At 38.1% G+C, this 23,108-nt stretch overlaps 1 non-coding gene across 1 annotated transcript; it reads right to left on the minus strand.

Annotated features, from left to right (window-relative positions):
- Window positions 1-8,468: 8,468 nt before the first annotated feature.
- LOC145957639 (small nucleolar RNA R71) lies at window positions 8,469-8,575 on the minus strand. Its single transcript, XR_014433682.1, has one exon. It is a non-coding gene; the product is annotated as a small nucleolar RNA R71 (small nucleolar RNA).
- Between the last annotated feature and the right edge of the window lie 14,533 nt (window positions 8,576-23,108).

Consider the following 23,108-nt stretch of genomic DNA (forward strand, 5'->3'; position numbering starts at 1 on the left):
AAAAGTCTAGAGAGACGGTACTCACTTCCCAATCCGATACACGACAAAGCCGTAAGGGAAAAGTATGGAGAGACGATACTCATCTCCCAATTCGATACATGACAAAGCCGTAAGGGAAAAGTCTAGAGAAACGGTACTCAATATAGACACCTAAGTTCATCCTGGGCACAATAACAAGGAAATGAACATCAAGCATGAAGAAAAGGAGTCCTCGAAAGCCCAAAAATGATACGACAAGACATCAAGAGGCCCAAAGCCCAATAAGGTTGAATTAGGAGCCCAGAATGGGTCGTTCCCAAGCCAGATTAGGCTATTCCAACCTTCTCAAAAGGGCTAGAAACCCTAGGTCAGAACAGGTCATTTCCAATCCAAAATGGGTCATTCTGATCAGTTTTGATGTCTATAAGTAGTCGCGTCAGGCACTGTTCAAGGGATTTGGAAAATTATCGAAGAAAGTTACCAAGAGCTCTGAAATTCTCTCTCTCTCCCTCCTATTTTATTTCTTGAGATTTTGTGAGACATTTGTAGTGTGAAGGGCAGCCAAAAAGCACCTAAAGTCTCCATATTTGAAGATCCAATAAAGCTCAAGCAAGTGGTATTTTAGTTAATATCTTTCTCTTTTCCTTACTTCATCATTCTTAATACACATTTGGTGGAGGAGGCCCATGGGCCAAAGGCCCAACTACTAGGGCTATGGCCAAGAGGATACATGAAGAATGGACCAATGCTCAAGAGAAGCCCATAGTACTCTTTAATTCGGCTTTGACTCAAGCCCAAGTAGATTAGGTTGTAGTATAGGTTTGGGCCTTTGGGCTTGTATTGTATTTTTAGGGCCTTGTATTTCAGCCACCTAGGTTAGGAATTTCATTTCATTGCCATGTGAATTTAGGGTTAATCTAGGCTAGCATGTGCATGTTCATTTGCATGTAATTAGTATTCCATTTAGTATGCATTTCGGCCATGTGCACACATGCACACCGAAATGATGCTTAAATGAATACCAAATTACATACAAATGTGAGGCGCACATGGTGGTGACCGGATTTGGCACCAAAATTTGAATTTAAACATTCAAATTTTGGCGCCTAAGGTTAGTTAAACCATGGTATGGTTTAACTTAACCTTGGGTCAAGCTAAACTTGTTCACTACACTACTCTCCTTATAAATTCACCTTGGCCGGATTTTGTCATCACTTTTGGAAATATATGAGAATTCTTCTTTGCAAATTCTCTCCACCGAAAGTCACTTCTATAAGCTTTTATCCTTCTCTACTTGAGCTTCTCTGTTTGTAGAGCTAGGATCACCTTGCTTCTAGTGGAAATTGGGAGCTCACTCTCGGCCACACTTGCTTCTCCTTTTTGGTGTTCTAGTCCTTGCATCAACCACAAGGATCCGAGGAGAAGACTTTGAAGCATCCATGGAACTTTCACACTTGAAGGCTCCATCATGTGGTATCTAGAGCTAGTTCATCAAGAGATAAGTCTTTCATCTTTTGGTGATTGGTTGTGTTTTGATCCGTTTACATTTTTGTGTCATTCTTGTCTTGATTGAGTTTCCTTTTCCTAGATCTAATTTCTTGTGATATAAATTGAGAAATCTAGTTTCGGTTGCTTCAATGATTCATAAAATGCTTTTTGATCTTGTTGCTATCCTATGAATCATGCTCTAAAATGTGCTTTAGGAATTCAGCTTATGTGCCTTTTTTATTTCTTTGAGTCTTGATTAAAAATTTTCGGTCATATGCTTGTTTGAGTCTTTTAATTTTTGAATCCATATGTCTAGTGTCATGTTTAGTCCTTTGTATGTTCTAATTTCCTAGCTATGCTTGTTTTACTATTTTGTGTCAATTGATTTGAGTTTGTGGACTTGGCCGAATCCATTTGAGTTGGTTGTGCTTCATATTTTTGTGATTTTCAATTGAGTTCATGAATTACTATTAGTTCATTAGTAGTTCTCTTAGATTTAAGTTTCCTATGAGTCAACTTGTCTCCTAAATTTTCTTGTGAACAATCCGTGATTGAATCTTTGAAAATATAAACTAGTTGCTAGAAATTGGCTGGACAAATTTGAATTCTAACTTTGAGAGGGAAAACCGTGACATGTGAAGTGAGAAAAAAAAATGAGAAAATCATGTGCTAGTGCATTACATTTGAACCTAATCTACATCTCATTTGTTTTCAAATTTTAAAACCGGTTTTGGTGCAATTTTGAAATTGACCAAGAGCTATTTGATTTCAAAATTCAAAAGAGAAAAGGCATCTCCTATAAAAAAAATTAAATCAAATCAAAAATCAAAAGAAAATTCAAAAAAAGAACTTTGATTAAAAAAAAAATATATGCATACCTAACTTCAAGTAAAAGCCAAAAGGACATTGAATTGTATGCTTATGCTTCTCGGTTTATATGTGTGGCATGAAGTATATGAGATGATTTTCAGCCTTACTCCTTGAGTTCATTTTTGATTTGTCATTCTAAATCTAGAACCTATCTAGGAGAATTCTTTCTTGAGCTAGCCTTATTGTCTTCATTGTTCGTCTAACTCTTCAACTCTACTCTTTGTCTTTGAGTTCACTAAAGTGTCTTGACTGTTTGTGCTTGAAATTGGAATCTAAGTGTGGCCTAGTGTTGATCTAACACATTTCTTTAGAAGCTAGTTCTACAAGGGTCATCAAAAGAGAACTAAGAGAGAGTTATGGAAAAGTGACAAGGGAGGAGACTTTCGGTTGGATACTAAACAAGATTATCAAACACTTCAAACACCTGGATTTTTTTGGCTGCTGCACCTCCTTCAAAGCTGTGGAGTTCAACTTGGAAGAGTCCTTCAAATTGTGTTGTTTTAAAAAAAAAAAACAGAGCATTAGAGACGGAATTTCCGTCACAAAATTGTTTTTCCTTGCAAAATTGGTCTCTAATTCCATCACTAGTTTCGGTGGCTGTTTTGTTTTAATTGATAAGCCACTTTGATTAATTTTATGTTTTAGCATTTGTTCTTTAATTGTAATTGGCCATTTGGAGTGTCTTGGAAGTGTCTTTGGTACACAACCATCTCTCCATAGAACCCTAATTTGCGTTAGACTTGGTGGAAGTGGTCCTTGAAGGTCTTTGGTACCTCTCAAGCTTTCACCTTAGGAATCCGTTTAGATAGTTTTAAAATTCTGCAGTTTAATTTGTTCTTAATTACTTGTTCGTCTAGATAAATCATCACATCAAAATCAAAAAAATATTTTCATTAAAAATGGTTTTAGGTGAGGATTAACTACAAAGGGGATTAGTAATTTTTACTTGAAGAGGCTTGGTTATTAAGTGGCTCTTAGTAGCTCACCTCCCTCCAAAGTTCAATTTGTATACTTAGTCCTCTAAGTACTTAGTCTAAACCTTCAAAAATTTCTTTCAAAAAGTCTTTCATTAAATAAAAACTTTCACCTATAATGGAAGAATTTTCTACTCCTCAAAGTGATAGTGATTCAAGTGCCTACAAAGATATTTCAAAGGTGGTACATGAATTAAGATCACTAAAAGTTTGGAGAGAGCAAGAGGCCAAACAAAGACTTAAAGAAAAACTTGAAAGAGAGGCTCAACTTGCACTCTTAGAGGAGGAAATTCGGATATTAAAGGAAAAAAAGCAAAATCTACACAACAAGCACCGAAGTAGGCATGGTAGTTCTCAATTCCATAGTTCAGCCCTAGGAGAGTTCATGCATGATGATAGCCTAGCTTTAGGAGATCATTATCAACCACCTCCTAGAAGAACCCATAGGACCCCCAAAGTTAGGGAATCCAAAGTGGATCTCCCTTATTTTCATGGAAAAGATGATGTGGAGGGGTACCTTGATTAGGAAATGAAGGTTGAACAAATCTTCACTTGCCATCAAGTGAGTGAAGAAAGAAAAGTGTCTCTTGTCACTCTAAGTTTTCAAGGCCACGCCATGTATTGGTGGACATCCCTTGTTAGGGATAGGCGCTTTCATAATGACCCTCCAATTCAATATTGGAATGAGTTAAAGAGTGCCTTGAGAAGGAGACACATACCCTCATATTACACTAGGGAGCTTATGAATAAGCTCCAAAGACTCCATCAAAGAAACATGATTGTTGAAGAATATAGACAAACAATGGAGTTATACTTGATGAGGGCTGGAATTAGAGAAGAGGAAGACATTACCATTGCTAGGTTTTTGAGTGGTCTTAACTTGGAAATAAGAGATAAAGTTTAGCTTTTACCATATCGAGATTTGAATGATTTGGTTCAACTTTGTATCAAGGTTGAAAAACAAGTTTTGAGAAAAAGTTTCAAGAAAGAAATCTCATATTCATCTTCTTATTCCAAGAAAGACTACAAGAGGGAGGGTAAAAATTTTGAAAAGAAAAACACTTTTGACTCCTCCAAAAACCTAGATAAAGGTAAAGAAAAAGAAAGAAAAGAAATACACCTCACACACTAACACCAAGTCTAGTGAGATAAAGTGCTTTAAATGTCTTGGGAGAGGCCACATTGCTTCTCAATTCCCTAACAAGAAGGTCATGATATTGAGGGGCCAAGACATTTATAGTAGCCAAGATGAAGCTACTACTTCTTCATCTTCAAGTGAAGATGAAGAGGAAGCAAGTGAGGAAGAATCATGTGAGGTCACTTACCCTTATAATGGCGAACTTCTTATGATGAGAAGGGTCCTCAATAACCAACCTAGTGATACACAATCCCAAAGAGAGAACATTTTCCACACAAGGTGTAATATTTCAAATAAAGCTTGTTCTCTAATTGTGGATAGTGGATCTTGGTGCAATTGTTGTAGCACTAGGATGGTTGAAAAGTTGGGATTAACTACCACACCCCATCCAAAACCTTATCAACTTCATTGGCTCAATGATGATGGGGATATGGTGGTTAACCAACAAGTGGAAGTAGAGTTTTCCATTGGGAACTATCAAGATAAGGTTAAATGTGATGTAGTTCCCATGGAAGCTTGCCATATTTTGTTGGGAAGGCCATGGCAATTTGATAAACAAACACATCATGATGGCTTTTCTAACAAAATAAATTTCACTCATAAGGGTAAAAAGTTTGTACTTCACCCTCTAACACCATCACAAGTAGTAGAGGATCAAGTACTAATGAAGACCAAACGTGTCCAAGAAAAACGAGAGGAAAACAAAAAAAAGGAAAGTAAAAAAAAAAACCTCTAAAAATTAGGACCCAAGAGGATTCTAGAGAGACTAGTGTTCCCTCTCTAGAGATAGTTCAAGAAGAGAAACTTGAAACAAAAACTTTGCAATAAACATCTCTCTTCCCTGAACCATCTTCTTATATCCTCATGTGTAGAGGAACACTCACATGCACTACCACAAAATCTTTGGAACTTTCTCTACCTCTTGAGATTCAAAATCTTTTGATTGAATTTGATGATGTATTTCCGAGTGAAGGCCCTATGGGACTTCCACCTTTTAGGGGAATAGAGCATCAAATAGATTTTGTGCCTAGAGCTAGTCTACATAATAGACCAGCTTATAGGACAAACCCTCAAGAAACAAAAGAGATAGAGAAATAAGTACAAGATTTGTTGGATAAGGGTTGGATTCAAAAGAGTCTAAGCCCTTGTGATGTGCCTTTATTATTGGTGCCCAAAAAGGATGGAAAATGGAGGATGTGTTGTGACTGTAGAGCCATCAACAACATCACCATTAAATATAGGCACCTAATTCCTAGGCTTGATGACATGCTTGATGAATTGCATGGGTCATCTATATTTTCCAAAATAGATCTTAAAAGTGGATATCACCAAATTCAGATTAAGGAAGGTGATAAGTGGAAAACTGCTTTTAAGACTAAGTTTGGATTATATGAATGGTTAGTAATGCCATTTGGGCTTACTAATGCACCTAGCACATTCATGAGGCTAATGAATCATGTCCTTAGGGATTGCATTGGTAGGTTTGTAGTTGTTTATTTTGTTGATATTTTAATCTATAGCAAAAGTCTAAGTGATCATGCGGATCACCTAAGATAAGTGTTGCTTGTGCTTAGAGACAACCACTTGTTTGCCAATGTAGACAAGTGCACCTTTTGTGTTGATAATGTTATATTCTTGGGTTTTGTGGTGAGCAAACAAGGGGTTCATGTGGACCCCGAGAAAATCAAAGCCATTCAAGAATGGCCTATTCTTACTAATGTAAGTGAAGTTAGGAGCTTCCATGGATTGGCAAGCTTTTATAGACATTTTGCTCCTAACTTCTCTACATTAGCTTCACCTCTCAATGAGTTGGTGAAGAAGGATGTGGTCTTTCTTTGGCAAGAAAAACATAATTTAGCCTTTCAAGACCTTAAGCAAAAACTCACTCAAGCACCTGTTCTAGCTCTACCTGATTTTAGCAAAACTTTTGAGCTAGAATGTGATGCATCGAGTCTTGGCATAGGAGCTGTGTTGTTACAAGGTGGTCATCCCATAGCTTATTTTAGTGAAAAACTTCATGGGGCTGCCTTGAACTACCCAACCTATGACAAAGATTTGTATGCTTTAGTTTGAGCCCTTCAAACTTGGGAACATCATCTTGTGACCAAGGAATTTGTTATTCATAGTGATCATGAATCACTTAAATACTTGAAGGGTCAAGGTAAGTTAAATAAAAGGCATGCAAAATGGGTTGAGTATCTAGAACAATTTCCTTATGTCATCAAGTACAAGAAGGGCTCTACAAATGTAGTAGCTGATGCTTTATCAAGGAGACATGTTTTGTTAAACATCCTAGGATCTCAAATACTAGGGTTTGCTGACATAAAGGAGTTGTATGAGAAAGATCCCAATTTTGCTAACTTTTATATCTTATATTCAAAAACCTTATCAAGGTTACTATATTTCTGAGGGGTTTCTTTTTAAAGAAAATAAACTTTGTATTCCCTAAGGATCTATTAGGAAACTCTTGGTAAAGGAGAGCCATGAGGGTGGGCTCATGGGGCATTTTGGAATTGAGAAGACTCTTTTACTTTTAAAAGAAATTCTTTTGGCCTCATATGAAAAGAGATGTTCAAAGGTTTTATACTAGATGCATAGCTTTTCTTCAAGCTAAATCTACAACAAAACCTCATGGACTATACACCCCCTTGCCAATATCCAATGCTCCTTGGGTAGACATTTTCATGGATTTTATCCTTGGTTTGCCTAGAACCCAAAGAGGAAAGGATTCCATCTTTGTAGTAGTGGACCGTTTTAGTAAGATGGCACACTTTATTCCATGCCACAAAGTGGATGATGCAAGCAATATTGCTAAGTTATTCTTTCAAGAAGTAGTGAGACTTCATGGGATACTGATGTTGTGAATTTTACTCGTATTTTAGCACTTTAATTCACAAGAATTCATAGCATAATCATGCATATCTTTCATGTTTTTAATAAATTTTTATATCATTTTCCTATTTTATGCTTTCTTGGTATGTGTTGTGTTTTCTCTGAGCAGGATCAAGATTTAAGAATTAAAGAGGAAATGCTGAGCTACAGGGAAAATCACGGCCGTGATTCTAAATCACACCCGTGATTCACCAGAGAAAATCACGGCCGTGACTCCCAATCACACCCGTGAACGCCACTGACCCTTCATAGATGTGCTCCAGAGAAGATCACGGTCGTGATTCTCAGTCACGGCCGTGATTCACTTCGCGTCCCAGCTTTTTAAGTTTTATGTTTTATTTTTATTTTATCTTTGTAATTTTTTATCTTGGTAGTTTTACCTTTTTACCCTTTTAGGTTATAAATTAGATGAGGTTAGCCTAGAACGGGGATTTTTGTTTCGGAGACAGTTTTTTTTAGTTCTTGACACTTGGAGAAGTTTTTGGCGCCGTTGCCGGGGACTACGTCTCTTGATTTAAATTACAATTATTTTAATTCGAATTTTTTTTATTAAAAAAAAAAAAATTATAAATAAATATTTTTTTTTTTAGTGTTTACTTCTCCAATTCAGATTTCACGGGTCACTTTCTTTTTTTTTTTGCAGTGCCTTAGGGTTAATGCAAAAGAGATCTCTACGTCTTGGGAAACCAACACCACTTGATCTTGAGATTGAAAGAACTCTCCTGAGAAGGAAAAGAAACCTTTCTAGAGAATTTGACATGGCTGCACAACGAGATAATTTACCGCTTCGGGATTACTCTGCACCCGTAGCTCGTGGGATACCTGGAGGGGAGATGCAAACTGGAGCTACTGTACCAGCTTCTCTGGTGAATATGCTCAAACAGAACACCTTTGGAGGACTACCATCAGAAGATCCTAATGACCACTTAGAGGGGTTCTTGGAAATCTGTGAGACCCAGCAATTTGATGATGAAGTTTCTGATGGAATGCGACTCCGCTTATTCTCACTCACCTTGAGAGATAAGGCAAAGGTGTGGCTAAGAACAGTGCCTAGAGAAAAGATAGCAACTTGGGAATTATGTGAAAGAGCTTTTCTAGAGAAATTCTTTCCTCCTTCTAAAACTAAAGAATTGAGGAAGAAAATCACTAATTTCCAACAAGGCACTGGAGAGACTATTTATGAAGCATGGGAGCGGTTCAAAGGATATCTTCAAGCATGCCCACAACATGGCTTCAACCGTTGGCTTACCATCCAATTTTTCTTTGAAGGATTGGACCAACAAAGCACCATGATATTAGACTCAGCAGCTGGAGGATCTTTCATGGGGAAACCTATTAATGACTGCATGATTATTTTGGAAAATGTAGCCTCAAATCACAGCCAATACAGTGAAAGAGAAGTCACAGCAAGGAAAGGAACTCCGGGGCGATATGAAGTGAACAATATTGAGTTACTCTTAGCAAAATTTGATACTCTTAATCAAAGATTAGACAAGATGGAAAAAGCTAAGGTTAATTCAGTGGCTACAAATCAAGTATGTGACCTTTGTAGGGAACAAGGGCACACTGCAGTAGATTGTACCTCAATTTTTACTGGAGAAAAAGAAGATACTACTGAACAGGTGGCAGCTTCTCATAATTTCTATGACACTCCTCGAAGAGAGAAGAGTAATCCATATTCCAACACATACAACCCTGGTTGGAAGAATCATCCTAACTTTTCTTGGAAGAATAACCCAGTTCAAGGAACTAGCAATCAGCAACCTAATTTCCGTCCGTCCAATCACTTCATTAATGGGGAAGGAAATCCAGTACAGACACCCTCAATTCAACAAAGTGTTTCAAGATTAGAAAACCTTATGGAGAATTTTGTCACTAATCAAAAACAGACCAATGATTCAATGGCAAATTCTATTCAAAACCTTGCTGTCAAGGTTGAGAATATTACTCTCCACAACAAGATGCTGGAAAATCAAATTGCACAGTTGATGCCTAGTTCAAACAATTCTCCAGGTAAGTTCCCAGGTAAAACAGTTGCAAACCCAGCTGAAAATGTTAATGCTGTTACTTTAAGGAGTGGGAAGAAATTAGACAGACCTGTGTCTAATCAAAATGATAATATTGAGATTGATGAAGACGCTTCTCCTATGGTTGAAAAACCTGAAAAAGAGAGATTAGAAAAAGAAAAAGTATCTTCATCAAAGCCTCAAACTGTTTATCACCCTCCAATTCCTTTTCCTCAAAGGTTAGCAAGGACTAAACTTGATAGACAATTTGAAAATTTTTTAAATATGATCAAACAAGTGTATGTAAACATTCCATTTGTAGAAGCTCTACAACAGATGCCTACATATGCTAAATTTCTTAAGGATCTTTTAGCTAACCGAAGGAAATTGGATGATAGAGAGACTGTTACATTGATCCATCATAATTTGCCCAAAAAAACTTAAGGATCCTGGTAGTTTCTCTATACCTTGTCTCATTGGAAATCTAAGGTTTGAAAAAGCCTTATGTGACCTTGGGGCAAGTATCAGTTTAATGCCTTTATCAATTTGCAAGAAATTAGATATGGGAGAATTAAAGCCTACAGCAATGTCAATCCAGTTAGTAGATAGATCTATAAAATATCCCATAGGAATTTTAGAAGATGTTCCAGTTAAGATAGGTAAATTTTTAATTCCGGGAGATTTTGTTGTTTTAGAAATGGAAGAGGACAAACAAATACCAATCATACTAGGTAGACCATTTTTGGCTACAGCAGGCGTGATAGTAGATGTCAAACATGGAAAATTGTCCTTATCCATTAATGATGAAACAATGGAATTTAATATTGCTAAATCTGTTAGACAACCTTCTCTTGAAAATATTTGCTGCAGGGTTGATATATTGCCTAAAGACATGGAGGAAGAAGTCATGAGATCTATTTTGAGGGATCCCTTGGAGAATTTTCTAGTTGGAGGAAAGCACATAGATCTTGAGGGGATTCAACCTAATTATGCTTGCTTGATCGATTCAAGTCCCCCGTGTAAAGAAAAAGATCCTCTAGTAGAAAGTCTTCTTGAGTCTTCAACAGATTGGCAAGAAGAAAACTCTCCAAAGTTAGAACTTAAACCACTTCCTTCATCTTTAAGGTATGAGTTTTTGGGGGCTAATTCCACTTATCCAGTCATAGTAAATTCAGCTTTAAATGAAAAAGAAACTGAAAAACTTCTCAATGAGTTGAGAAAATTTAGAAAAGTTATTGGATATACTATGGCTGATATAAAGGGAATTAGTTCTTCATTTTGTATGCATCGCATCTTCTTGGATGAAGGATCCAAACCTTCTGTTGAAGCTCAAAGAAGACTAAATCCCAAGATGAAAGAAGAGGTAAAGAAAGAAATTTTGAAATTATTGGATGCTAAGGTAATTTATGCTATATCTGATAGTCCTTGGGTAAGTCCAGTTCATGTGGTTCCTAAGAAAGGTGGGATGACAGTAGTTAAAAATGATAATAATGAATTAATTCCCACAAGAACTGTGACTGGGTGGCGTATGTGTGTTGATTATAGAAAATTAAATAATGCCACTAGAAAGGATCACTTTCCCTTACCTTTTATTGATCAAATGCTTGAAAGGTTACCAATGCATTCATACTTTTGTTATTTGGACGGATACTCCGGTTTTCATCAAATCCCTATTCATCCATTAGACCAAGAGAAAACTACTTTTACATGTCCCTATGGTACTTTTGCTTATAGGAGAATGCCTTTTGGCCTATGTAATGCACCTGCTACCTTTCAAAGATGTATGACTGCAATCTCTAGTGATTTATTAGAAAAAGAGATGGAAGTTTTCATGGATGACTTTTCAGTTTATGGTATTTCCTTTGATGACTGTCTATTAAATCTAACTAAAGTATTGCAGCGTTGCTCTGAAGTGAATTTAGTCTTAAATTGGGAAAAATGTCATTTTATGGTACAAGAAGGAAATGTCTTAGGACACCTAATATCTGGGAGAGGAATTGAGGTAGATAGAGCAAAAATAGAAGTAATTGATAAATTGCCTCTTCCAATTGATGTTAAAGGTGTTAGAAGTTTCTTAGGGCATGCCGGTTTCTACCGAAGGTTTATTAAAGATTTTTCAAAAATCTCTAAACCATTATCTAATCTACTTGTGAAAGAGGTACCTTTTAACTTTGATGTTTCTTGTAAGAATGCATTCTACAGGTTGAAAGAAGCTCTCACTACAGCTCCTATTCTGCAAACTCCTGACTGGAACCTTCCTTTTGAAATCATGTGTGATGCAAGTGACTATGCTATAGGAGCTGTATTGGGACAAAGAAAGGACAAGAAGGTTCATGCTATATACTATGCCAGCAAGACTCTTGATGAAGCCCAAGCCAATTATGCAACAACAGAAAAAGAATTGTTAGCAGTCGTCTATGCTTTTGAAAAGTTCAGATCTTATCTTGTGGGGTCTAAGGTTATTGTTTACACAGATCACTCTGCCCTAAAGTATCTTTTTAATAAAAAGGATGCTAAACCTAGGCTCCTCAGATGGATTCTCCTTTTACAAGAATTTGATTTAGAGATTGTGGACAGAAAGGGAGTAGAAAATGTAGTAGCTGATCATCTCTCTCGACTTCCACAAGACCAAGCAACAAAGGAGGAACTCCCTATTAATGACAGCTTCCCAGACGAAAAGCTTTTAGCAGTTGTTGTGAAAAACAGTCCCTGGTATGCAGATTATGTGAATTACTTAGCATGTGGAGTCCTTCCTGAAGACTTTAATTATCAACAAAAGAAGAAATTCTTTAGTGACCTTAACAGCTTTATTTGGGATGAACCTTACCTATATAAGAGGTGTAGAGATGGTATCTACAGAAGGTGTATCTCAGAAGAAGCAGCTCCTCACATCATTCACTCATGTCATTCTTCCGCATATGGAGGGCATGCTAGTACGTCAAAAACTGCAGCTAAAATTCTACAATCTGGTTTTTACTGGCCAAACTTATTTAAGGATACTTGGAAGATGGTAAATTCTTGTGACCAATGCCAAAGATCAGGGAATATATCCAGGAAACATGAAATGCCATTAAATGGGATTTTAGAAGTAGAAATTTTTGATGTATGGGGAGTAGATTACATGGGACCATTCCCAAGTTCTAAAGGTTACAAGTTCATATTAGTTGCAGTTGATTATGTGTCCAAGTGGGTAGAAGCGATTCCCGCTCAAACGAGTGATTCAAATACTGTCATTAAACTCTTCAAAAGAATTATATTTCCAAGATTTGGGGTCCCAAGAGCTGTGATCAGTGATGGAGGCTCACATTTTATTGAAAGAAAGTTTGAATCTCTCTTAAAAAAAGTATGGAGTCACTCACAAGGTTGGTACACCTTATCACCCTCAAACAAGTGGACAGGTAGAAATATCCAACAGAGAAATCAAAAAGATTCTTGAGAAGACTGTATCTACAACAAGAAAGGACTGGTCTTTAAGATTAGATGAAGCTCTTTGGGCCTACAGGACTGCTTACAAAACACCTATTGGCATGTCTCCATTTAGGCTGATTTATGGCAAATCTTGCCATCTTCCTGTAGAGCTAGAACACAAGGCTTTGTGGGCAATAAAATACTTCAACTATGACCTAAAGGATGCTGGAGAAAAAAGGAAATTGGAACTCAATGAGCTTGATGAAATCAGATTAGACTCATATGAAAATGCTAAGATTTACAAAGAAAGAACAAAGAGGTGGCATGACAAGCATATACATAGAAGAGAATTCAAGCAAGGGGACTCGGTGCTATTATTTAATTCCAGACTCAGATTGTTTCCTGGAAAATTGAAGTCAAGATGGTCAGGGCCTTTTACAGTTCAAAAAGTATATCCCTATGGAGCTGTAGAAATCAGAAACGATAAAGGCGACATATTCAAGGTCAATGCACAGAGATTGAAGTTATATTTCCATGGGGAACACTTAGAAAAATTATACTCTATGGTTCTTCAGGAACCTACTCAAGCATCATGAAAAATAAAATAAAATAAAATAAAATAAAATAAAATAAAATAAAATAAAATAATAATAATAATAATAAAATAATAAAATAAAATTTCAGAGTTCCAGAGAGAATCACGACCGTGATTCTAAATCACGGGCGTGATCTTCTCTGGAAAATTTTTGGAAAACCCCAGAGAGAATCACGACCGTGATTATAAATCACGGGCGTGATCTCCTCTGTTTGAATTTTTGAAAACTCACAAAGAGAATCACGGCCGTGATTTCCAATCACGCCCGTGATTCCCTGCTGACGCTCAACAGATACAACCCGTGATTTTTGAAATTCCCCTTTCCCTTATATATTTTTCCCCCTCCTTTTACATTCTCACTTCTCTCAAACTTACGAACTCTGCCCATTCTCTCTTTTCTTCTCTCCCAAACCCTAGCTTCTCACTTCTTCTTCCTCTTCTTCCCTCTTCCCCCCACATTCACTCCTTCCGTTCATCCATGGCTCCCAAGCGCACCCGTACCGTTGGTTCGTCCTCCACCGCTTCCGATACCCACAGTTACGAGGAAGAAGCAAGTGAAATTCCGCACCTTCCTCCGAGGTTCTATCGGAACGATGAACAGTGTGAGCGGAACGAGGTATTACGCTTCCGCACTATCCATCCTACCAGGTATCTCGACTTCCCATTTATTCGTAAGTTGGGTTTACGTGCTGATATCAATTTCATGTTAACTAACATTGGGTGGACAACCTTTGCTACCATGCATAATGATGTTGTTTATCCTCGACTAGTTCTTGAGTTCTTGAGCTCTCTCCACACGGAAATATTATCTGGGCCAAATTGTTCTGAAGGTTTGATTTCTTTCTGTATGTTTAACCAAGAACACGAATTAACCCTGGCTCAGTTCAATAATATTTTTGGATTTCCCACTGGAAGGAGCACGAGAACCCCAAGTTCTTTCAACCCTGGTTCTTTTTGGTATAGTTTGACAGGTACAAGTAATTGGGTCGCTGGAAAATGTAATTCCTCTGCTTTCCGCCATCCCGCCATCCGTATTATGCACCGCTTTATTGCCTCTACTGTTTTGGCCCGAGGTGATTCTGAAGGAAAGGTTCGTTTGAGCGACCTTTTACTTTTATGGGCTATGATGGAAAACAGAGAGGAGCCTATTGATTCTGGCAGTCATTTGGCACGACAGTTCCAGAGTATTTCCAATACCAGCCACGGTGCGATTGTGAATGGCGGCCTCATTACCACTATAGCCAAACACCTTGGCTATCACGCTTGGCTGGACCAGTTAGAACCACTCCCTGGAAGCCGTACTATTAATTTTGCTACCTGCTCTTCTATGAACTGCATTGCGAAAGATGAAGATGATAAATACTACTTTGTAGTAACCCAGTCGGGAGTGCACCACCAGTTACCAAATCCAACATACACCGTGAAGAACCGGGCTACACGGCAGTTTCCACTGGAGCCATTAGAGGACCTACCTCCAGCAGCTGAGGAAGCGGCTCCTGCAGATGAGGAAGCAGCTCCTGAACAACCCCCTCTACATCCTGGACCTGAGGTGGACAATGCTGCTATCCTAGCAGCTATTCAATCAATGGATAACCGGCTGAAACAAATGGATGAACGCCAGCAGCATTATAATTACATGGTTGATCAAATGTATCAATGGCACATTCAACGGTATCCAGATGATTTTCCACCACAGTGAGATCTTTCTTATTCCTTATTTTACTCTGATGCTTAGGGACAAGCATTCCTTTCTGTTGTGGGTTGGTTGCATATTCATGCATTTTATAATTTTGTCAAAATAATCTATCATGCATTCATTAGCTCTTTGCTTCGGGACAAGCAAATCTTTAAGTTTCGGGTTAGGAGGATGTACGCATTTCATTCATTCATGCAAAAAAAAAAATAATAAAAAAATCATGCATATATACATATTCAGTTAATCACAGCTTGAATTTGTGTTTGAAAAGTAAATATTTTTAATGAAATTGTTCGTCTTTGAAAACACTGAATGTGATGAATTGAATCTTGAAGTCTCAGAACAAAAGGTTGAAAAATTAGCTGGTTTTGTGGCTAGCACTTGGTTCTTAGTATTGAGGCTTGAAATGATCGAGAATTATAAAAATAGTCTCTTGAAGATAAATTCTTTTTAATTCGTGCTTAAAAGCTTTTGGGGGGTAAAAAAAAAAAAAATCACCTAGCACCCCTTTGAGGTCATAGGTTAGAGGGAGAATATTCTTAACCTTAGAAAACTAAGGGAACTAATTAGCTACTGGGGAATTGTTTAGTAAAATAGCTAGCCCCCCTTTGAGGCTACGTGTTCTTGAAATTATCATCCTCTCTACACTGATTGGCTACTGGGAAAATGTTTTAGGTGAGACAAAAACAAAAATAAAAATATTACCCCTATTTGTGTCACAAGCATTGAAAAATTATTTCTGTTAAATTATCTTCGTTCGACTAATGAGCTTTACAAGATTTGACATCATGAAACTCTTAGAAACTAAGAGTTGGCGCTAGTAATGAAAGATTAAGATTCTAATTGGACCTTGTGAGACTAAGAGTGAAGATTTTAAATGCTCAGTTAATTCTTGATGAATTTTTTTTCAAAGTGCTAATTATTGTTTGAGGACAAACAAAAGTTCAAGTTTGGGGTTATTTGATGTTGTGAATTTTACTCGTATTTTAGCACTTTAATTCACAAGAATTCATAGCATAATCATGCATATCTTTCATGTTTTTAATAAATTTTTATATCATTTTCCTATTTTATGCTTTTCTTGGTATGTGTTGTGTTTTCTCTGAGCAGGATCAAGATTTAAGAATTAAAGAGGAAATGCTGAGCTACAGGGAAAATCACGGCCGTGATTCTAAATCACGCCCGTGATTCACCAGAGAAAATCACAGCCGTGACTCCCAATCACACCCGTGAACGCCACTGACCCTTCATAGATGTGCTCCAGAGAAGATCACGGTCGTGATTCTCAGTCACGGCCGTGATTCACTTCGCGTCCCAGCTTTTTAAGTTTTATGTTTTATTTTTATTTTATCTTTGTAATTTTTTATCTTGGTAGTTTTACCTTTTTACCCTTTTAGGTTATAAATTAGATGAGGTTAGCCTAGAACGGGGATTTTTGTTTCGGAGACAGTTTTTTTTAGTTTTTGACACTTGGAGAAGGTTGGGCGCCTGTGCCATCGACTCTAAGGTTTGCTTTTCTTTTATTCTTTTTTTCTTGGAGAACTACTATGAACTCCTGTGAGTAGTTTCCCTTTTTCTGGGATCAGGGCTTAGCCTCTGAGAACCTCTTTATTAATGCATTATTCAGTTTCTTAATTTTATTCCAATTCTTGATCTGTTCTTTTATATTTTATATATGAACTTTAATATTATTGTTTTCATAATAACATTAATTAAGGATGAACTGAGAGGAGAACTTGATTATAATTATGATAAACAATTAATCTTAATTTTCATAATCATAGATAATTAGGGATGAACTGAGAGGAGAACCTAATTATCGGAACCTAAAGGAACAGACTTGAGTGTTAAATCACGAGAGTTGATTTAAGCTTTTGAGGAGCAATAGATTAACAAAGATCTTAATGGGTTTAATTGAACGTAATTACCACGAGAGTAGAGATTAATTTTAATTAAACACGTCCTCGTAGCCTGAGAAGGTGCAAGGATTAAATTAGGTTAAGACTACCTTCAAGATGGAATAGAATTAATTAATGAAAATAATAATTCAATAATGTTGGAACTCTTTGTGCGAACCCTAGATTCCCGGAAATCTCCTTATCTTATCTTAAAGTTTTATCTTATTCATTAATTGCATTACTATCTCTTTTACCATCGAATCTGATCTTATCATCTCAAAACAAAAATTCCATCTGTTTTAAAATTCAAATTAAAATACTAGTAATTCTAGGTCAAACACGTAGTCCCTGTGATTCGATATTTATTACTTGACGACAACCGTACACTTGCGGTTTTCCACACATCAGATACCTAAAACTATAGTTTCGGATAGAGATGTTAAGTTCCATAGCCACTTTTGGAAAATTTTGTGGACAAGGCTAGGAACTAAACTTCTATTTTCTACTACATGTCACCCACAAACTAATGGGCAAACTGAGGTAGTCAATAGGTCTCTTGGAGCTATGTTGAGGGCAATTCTCAAGGGCAATAAAAAGTCGTGGGATGACTATCTCCCTCATGTGGAGTTTGCCTACAACAGAGTGGTTCATAAAACCACTAAGATGTATCCTTTTGAGATTGTTTATGGTTTCAATCCTCTTACCCCTACCTGATGTTGCTTCTTTTATTCATAAAGAAGGAACATCTAGGGCTGAATTTGTTAAGAACTTGCATGAGAGGGTTAGAAATCATACACAATCCCAAACTGAAAAATACATTAAATACAATAATAAGGGTAGAAAGGAAGTTGTCTTCAATGAAGGTGACTGGGTTTGGCTCCACCTTAGGAAGGATAGATTTCCTTCCAAAAGAAAGTCTAAACTTAGTCCTAGAGGGGATCAACCCTTTCAAGTCCTTAAGCGTATCAACAATAATGCCTATGTCCTCGATCTTCCCTCTGAATATGGGGTTAGTCCTAGTTTCAATATATCTAATTTATCTCTTTTTACAGGACTTGCTGACCAAGAGGAGGATTCATTGGATTTGAGGTCAAATCCTCTTCAAGAGGGAGAGGATGATGGAGGAGGCCCATGGGCCAAAGGGCCAACTACTAGGGCTATGGCCAAGAGGATACATGAAGAATGGGCCAATGCTCAAGAGAAGCCTATAATACTCTTTAGTTGGGCTTTGACTCAAGCCCAAGTAGATTAGGTTGTAGTATAGGTTTGGGCCTTTGAGCTTATATTGTATTTTTTGGGCCTTGTATTTCGGCCACCTAGGTTAGGAATTTCATTCCATTTCCATGAGAATTTAGGGTTACTCTAGGTTAGCATGTGCATATTCATTTGCATGTAATTAGTATTCCATTTAGTATGCATTTCGGCCATGTGCAAACATGCACATAGTGTGACTGAAATGATGCTTAAATGAATACCAAATTACATACAAATGTGAGGCGCACATGGTGGTGACCGGATTTGGCACCAAAATTTGAATTTAAACATTCAAATTTTGGCGCCTAAGGTTAGTTAAACCATGGTATGGTTTAACTTAACCTTGGGTCAAGCCAAACTTGTTCACTACAATACTCTTCCTATAAATTCACCTTGGCCGGATTTTGTCATTACTTTTGGAAATATATAAGAATTCTTCTTTGCAAATTCTCTCCACCGAAAGTCACTTCTATAAGATTTTCTCCTTCTCTACTTGAGCTTCTCTCTTTGTAGAGCTAGGATCACCTTGCTTCTAGTGGAAATTGGGAGCTCACTCTCGGCAACATTTGCTTCTCCTTTTTGGTGTTCTAGTCCTTGCATCGACCACAAGGATCCGAGGAGAAGTCTTTGAAGCATCCATGGAACTTTCACACTTGAAGGCTCCATCAACATTGTTCTAAATCAAAGAAGTAATCATGTAGACCTCTTAGTGTAAGTCATGTAATATATTATTCACTATGTAAATAATCGTCAATAAAGGGGAATTAATATTTAAATTGTTAATCTTTATTACGCTAACTTCATCATAGGATACTGATTTAGGGCGTTGTGGGAGTGCTTAATATCTTCCTTACACGTAACTGACCCTCGAACTCAATTTTGGTTATCAAGGCCAATATTGGATTTTTATAAACCTTTTCTTTTTCCAATGTTTTGAGTAAAATATTGGTGGTGACTCCAAGAACTCATTTTTAGAACTATTATTTGAGGATTAATTTAGCATCCGGGAACTCCTTAATTAATGAGATTTTTTTTAAAAAGTAGTCCAAACCATTGTTTGTAAGATCGAGATTTTTCAGATTGCGACACTCACCTCCCAATCCAGTATACGACAAAGCCATAAGGGAAAAGTCTATAGAGACGATACTCACCTCCCAATCTGATACACGAAAAAGAAAAAAGTCTGGAGAGACGGTACTCACCTCCCAATCCGGTACACGACAAAGCCGTAAGGGCCAAGCTAGAAGCCTAGATGGTACAATTTTCCATCCTTATCACCCAACGAAACACGTAACCCAACACTCAGTTACTCCAAAGGTAGAGGACACAGGTAAACACCATCTACCCAAGGGAAATGATGTGGAGGCATCTACACTATTGAAGCAAAAGGGAAGATTCAGACATAGCAGCAAAAGAAGCAACATGGAACATTCACACGGAGCCCAAAGCCTAGATGGTACAGTTTACCATCCTTAACACCCAACAGAGCACGCAACTCAACACTCAGTTGCTCCAAAGGGTAAGGATACAGGTAAACGCCATCTATCAGGGGGAAATAACATGGAGGAAACTATTTTCAAAGCGAGCGTAAAGTGGCAGATCTTCACCTCACCAGCAACAAAAGGAGAAACTAGAGCAAATGGCATAGAGCATCTGCTCGAAGAGAAAAGATCAGGTGTACAATTTTCCATCCTTGTTACCCAATGGAGTATGCAACCCAACACTCAGCTATTCCAAAAGGCAAGATACAAGTAAACCCATCTATTCGAAGGAAACGACATGGAATTGCCAGCACAAAGAGATAGAGAGAAGGCCTGGATGAAATGCCTACATCTTTACTTGCCTTTGGAAAACCAACACCTAGCCAGTCAAAGGACAAGTAAAGAGGGACAACTATAGACATCCAATTTTGTCCGAGGTACCCAAACCAAGGACAAAGGTCTACTAAAGCCAGACAAATGGTCCTTGAGGGGCCTAATGTGTTGGGCAGCATTTTTTTCATGATAATATCTCTCATTACAGACTTAATTTTGATGACTCGACCGGTGAAGTTAAAGATCAATGTATTGAGAAAATATCATCAAAATTTTAGCATGATCCAACGATTAACGAATTCTCTAGAAGCCTCGCACTACGACTAGAAAAAAGCTGCATAGCTTCCCCCCTCTCTATATAAACCTTTGAGTGATAGTGAGATTTTTGTAGAGCCAAGGGCTACCAAAACGTGCCTTGCACGCATTTGGGAAGATTCCCATATAAAAGGCTTGTTTCAGAGGTTCTAAATTCTTCTCTTTTATTTATTATTTTTATTTATTTTATTTATTATTTTATTTATTGTTTTATTTATTATTTCATTTATTATTATATTTATTATTTTATTTATTTATTTATCATTTTATTTATTTTATAATTCTTATATGCCAATAAATAATCATGCAGATAATAAGTATTTTTGTCATGTAAATAATATTAAATAATAAAAGGGGATAAGATATTTAAAATATTATTTATTATTATGGTAATTTCATCATAGGGTACTAATTTAGGGCATTGTAGGGGTGCCTAATACCTTCCCTACACGTAATCGACCCCCGAACCCAATTTTGGCTATAAAGAACTTTATTTTAATTTCAAAATCTTTTCTTTTTCCAATATTTTGAGTAAAACACTGATGGAGACTCCATGAACCTATTTTCAAAACCATTATTTGAGGATTAGTCTGGTGTTCGGGCATTCCTTAATTAATGAGATTTTCCAAAAAGGTAGTCCTAACCATTGGTCGTAAGATCGGAATTTTTCAGGTTGCGACAACTCTCTAGCCAAGGGATGAGGACACCTCAAGCTGCATAGCTTCCCCTGTCGCCACCCGCCGAAACGGACCTTGGCATTCGCGAGATGGTCGGACTCTTTTTAAGTTTTGAAAAATGATGGATTGTTAGAACGACTTATTCTCAAACTGAGACCTCATCGAACTAACAATTTTATTAAATGATTCACCAATCCATGTTAATCCCAAGCGGGACCCTCCATGGATTAGTGGTTTTCGCAAAAAGAAGGGTTCTTGGAGTCGCCACCAATGTTTTACTCAAAACATTGGAAAAAGGGATAAGGCAATTGATTTTCGCAAATCAACCTTGGCCATTACAACCAGAGTTGGGTAAGGGAGTCGGTTACGTGCGGGGAAGGTGTTAGCACCCCACAACGCCCCTTTCGGGTTCCCTATGACGGATTATTTCATAAATAACAGTGTAAAATTACTAAATTACCCCTATTTATTAGAAACGATTATAAGCGGAATATTTACATGATGAAAATTCTAAATATGCAATGCAACAATCAGAAAGCAGTAAAAGAAGGGATTTGGAAAAGAAACCTTTGAAGCGTGCTTTTATATATTTAAACAGACGTTAAGAGGCTTTTTGGCGCTCCTTCCCACTACACGCTCGCTCGTTCCTTCCCTAAAAATAATTTTTACTCCGGAAATCAAAGAGATTTCCCTTCGACTAGTTCGAATCCTCAAGCTAAATGCTCAGAACTCAAGAACTTCGTCGGATTGGCTCTTGGAGAGATTTCTAGGGCAGAACACTGCTCAAAAACCCCAGAATACTCAGCCAGAGGGTCCAGAAGTCTGGAAAAAGTGTGTGAGGACGTGCAAATGACGTCCTATTTATAGGATTGGGGCGCAATACGGCCTGGGAGGTCAATACGGCCCGTACTGGGTTTTTGAACTACAGTACGGCCGTATTGAATTTGGTACGGCCGTACTGAAGTTCAAAAACTTCAGTACGGCCGTATTGAGTTCACTACGGCCGTATTGCAATTCAAATGGCTCAGTACGGCCGTACTGAACCTCTGGGAAGGTGTATTGAGCTCCAATCCTCGCACACCCTTATTCTAAGCTACTCTAAGACTTCTAGACCTACAAAGAATCATCCTAGGGTCTTCCAGGAGTCCTTCCGGCTGACTTTCCTTCGGTCTTCGAGAGTCTTTGAGCCTTATTTCCGACCCGGACAATTTTAGGGGTCTACAGCTGCCCCCCTTTTACTTAGTCGAACGGCTTTTTGGTGTACCGGTTGACAAGTAAAGGAGTTGACCCAATTGTCCGGGGAGTAAGCCATCCTTCCGACTTGTAGTGTCTTTCGGTGGGAAAATGGTTGAGTGGCCTCTCCAGGTTGAGTATTAGTCGTCGCCTCTCCAGGCTCGTGCATACCTCCGTGTTTCTGACGACGGGGTAGCTGAGTACCGCCTCTCCAGGCTCGTGCATACCTCGGTGTTTCTGACAACCTCGGTAGCTGCATACCTCCGTGTTTCTCACGACGGGGTAGCTGAGTATTAGTCGTCGCCTCTCCAGGCTCGTGCATACCTCGGTGTTTCTGACAACCTCGGTAGCTGCATACCTCCGTGTTTCTGACGACGGGGTAGCTGAGTACCGCCTCTCCAGGCTTGTGCATACCTCGGTGTTTCTGACAACCTCGGTAGCTGCATACCTCCGTGTTTCTGACGACGGGATAGCTGAGTACCGCCTCTCTAGGCTCGTGCATACCTCGGTGTTTCTGACAACCTCGGTAGCTGCATACCTCCGTGTTTCTAACGACGGGGTAGCTGAGTATTAGTCGTCGCCTCTCTAGGCTCGTGCATACCTCGGTGTTTCTGACAACCTCGGTAGCGTGAGTTTGCCCTCTCAAGGGTCTGCGGTTTGCCCTCCCCAGGGTTGCATACCTCCGTGCTTCTGGTCACTTTGGTAGCGTGAGTTTTCCCTCTCCAGGGATTTGTGATGATTTTGTCTCCACAGTCCACGATGCTGCTTCGACGGTTGTTTTTGATTTTGGTGCCGCTGAGGGCTGGATAGCGCAGGGATCCGTTTAGGGGATGTGCAGTTACTCATAGGTTCTTGTGTCCCAACTTTCCAT

The sequence above is a fragment of the Cajanus cajan genome, chromosome 4 (genome assembly GCF_000230855.2).
Source record: "Cajanus cajan strain Asha chromosome 4, NIPB_CcT2T_4, whole genome shotgun sequence".
Classification (NCBI taxonomy): Eukaryota; Viridiplantae; Streptophyta; class Magnoliopsida; order Fabales; family Fabaceae; genus Cajanus; species Cajanus cajan.